This window comes from Danio rerio, chromosome 10 (genome assembly GCF_049306965.1).
Source record: "Danio rerio strain Tuebingen ecotype United States chromosome 10, GRCz12tu, whole genome shotgun sequence".
Lineage (NCBI taxonomy): Eukaryota > Metazoa > Chordata > Actinopteri > Cypriniformes > Danionidae > Danio > Danio rerio.
This window is the reverse complement of record NC_133185.1, coordinates 10,751,817-10,754,486: the sequence shown is the minus strand read 5'-3', so window position 1 is coordinate 10,754,486 and position 2,670 is coordinate 10,751,817. Positions and strand designations below refer to the sequence as shown.

Sequence of the window (2,670 nt, the reverse complement as noted above, 5' to 3'; positions counted from 1 at the left end):
CAAATGCTGGAAAAGCTGGCAGTTCATTCCACTGTGGTGACCCCTGATAAATAAAGGGACTAAGCCGGAGGTGAATGAATAAATGAATTACTGTTTTTGTTATTCCTGTAATGTTGTTGCATGTATGCTGTCTTTGTGTCTACACATTGTACAAGCTGTGCTTGGGTTTGAGCACAAATATGTAGTCATAAACATATAAATCTTTATTTGTTAGTCTGTTAAGGCTGGTGTCATTTATAACAGCCTGACATTGTGTACTTAAGGAAATGTATGCAGGAGTGCAGCCACCGGTAGCCACAGGAACTCAGCCGAGATGAGGAAAACAGCCAAGCAGACACACAGAAACAGCTTGCTGAAGATAGAAACACTGAAGGAGTAATCAATATGATCACAACAACATCTCAAAGTAATGCATGAAGAGATTAAATATACAGTTCACAAAAAATTGTACATTTTATACATTCACACAATGAGTTTCTTTCTTCTGCTGAACTCAAAAGAAGATATGTTGGAAACTTTAGCCACTGAATTCCACAGTATAGGAAAAGAAAGCATTATGGAAAACAAAGCCTACAGGTTTCCATCATTTTTCAAAATATCTTCTTTAATGCTCAGCAGAAAAAAGAAACTTAAACTGGTCTTGAAAAAGTGGACTGAGAATAAATAAATTACATTTCCATGCATTTTCGAGTAAACTGTCTCTAACTTATATCATAATATTGCATTTTTTGTCTTTATTTTTTTTAAATGTTGTTTATGAGGTTCTGTTTTGGTTAGGTTTTCCTATATCGCACTCTGGAAAAAAAAAAAGATTCATGGGATTTGCTAAATTTTTAAGGTAAGCACTGTAAAAATTATATGATCAATTAGTCCTGACATGTTTTTAGTTTATTGCAACTTAACTTAAACTCAGTTAATAATCCTATTTTATAAGTTACACAAGCTGTTTTAAGTTAGTTTAACATAAAATAAGTTTAATGGATTCATAAGGTTAGTTTGATTCAGCTTAAAAATGTAAGGCAAGCATGACTTTTTTACAGTGTGGTTGCAAACTATTTATGTGTGCTGAATTTAAACAAATTAAGCTGAACATTACTCAACCTAATGTGTTTGTTCAAATTCAGTCCATATAAATTGTTTGCAACAATTTACTTTAAAATAAATTGAGTAAATCCAGTGAATTTTTTTTTCAGTGTGGTGTTTGGAAGAGAACTAGTAATTGTATGCAGTAATATATCCACATGAAGTCTGCCGAAGAACAGGAAAACCAACCAAAGCAGACACGCAAAACCAGCAGCTCGCAGAAGATCAAATCAATGTGATTGTCGAAGTACAACAACGCCCTCACAAAGAAACTGTTTATTTGAGGCAAGCTCGCTGTTAATTTGTGGCAAATTTATGGCTAATGAAACAGACTTGCTGCAAGTGTTTGGCAGAAGCTCACAGCTCTTTAGCAGTAATGGCCACTCACATCTGGAAAGCAGCTACGGCAGACCTGTGGCGACTGTTGTTTGGCTTTTAATGGAAAACATTACACCAAATTAAAGTGTACTTCAGTTTTGAAGTGGGCACTAGGGTATGCGTACAGTTAGCATGATATAAATAACCTAAATAACATTGTCACATGTACTCTCTTTTGTATCTTTTTTTTAGACTTTCATGTCATGCTAGTTGTGTAGTTTTCTGCATATAAATAAATAAATATGGACAACAGTGAAACAGAAACATTGAAAAACAATGAAATAAAAACATTACCAACTACTTTTTGATCCACCCCAGGCTTATTAGAGATAAGTGCCCAGAGACACTTTTTTGAGAACTATGAACTATGTGATTTTTGTTTTTCGCAAATCCACTAAAGGCAACTGCCCACATTTTTGACTAATACAAATTTGCTTGTATGTGTCATTTTGGTAAGTTCACCACTAGAGACTGCTGTGTACATTTCTGCCAATGTCAACGCCTTTCTTGTCGGCACTGTTATAAAAACTGCACTTGTTGTGCATGCATTAGATTATTGTCGACTGATACAGCAAGCTAACAAAACAGCTTTTTACTTTGTTTTGTTTTTTTGTAATTCCTGTTTTTGTAGAAAGCTGTTTTTGCTGTCCTTTGCTGGTATTCGAACCATGGTCCACTACGTGTCCCAGGTCTGATGCTGTTCATGGCAAGCTACAGAGCAAAACTGCTCACACCAGAAAAGCCTTCCATACGAGAGAGAGGCATATTCCTTTCTCTCATATGGAGGTAAGCTGTCAGCAGTATAGGGCAAAAATGAACAGAAGTTGACGATGGTGTCATACCCCCCCACCCCCCAAATGCATTAAAATATATCCCTTTTTTTCTATGTAAATGTATTAATTGTTTATAAAATAAAAGATATATGAGATTAGTTTTTTAAAGTAAAAGTTTTTGAATAAACACAGGACAAGGGAGCTCATGTACAGGACAAAAAACGAACAAACGCTGGACTTTTGACAGTGGGCAAATAAATTATCAATTTCCGGTTAATTTCCATAAGGGAAGGCTCTATTCCCAAGTGATTGAGTGATTTCTATTAGTATACCCATTGTTTTACAAGTATGGTTAAACTGTGGTTACACAGTAGTAATAGCAATCACTTTAGTAACCACCTCTTTTAACTGTAACTTCATTTACAGTAGCATGTAT

The 2,670-nt window shown here is 35.0% G+C and overlaps 1 long non-coding RNA gene across 1 annotated transcript; it reads left to right on the top strand.

Moving 5' to 3' along the window:
* Nucleotides 1–263: 263 nt before the first annotated feature.
* LOC141376316 (uncharacterized) lies at nt 264–2,391 on the top strand. Its single transcript, XR_012386151.1, has 3 exons — nt 264–406; nt 778–838; nt 1,194–2,391. It is a non-coding gene; the product is annotated as an uncharacterized lncRNA (long non-coding RNA).
* Nucleotides 2,392–2,670: the final 279 nt, after the last annotated feature.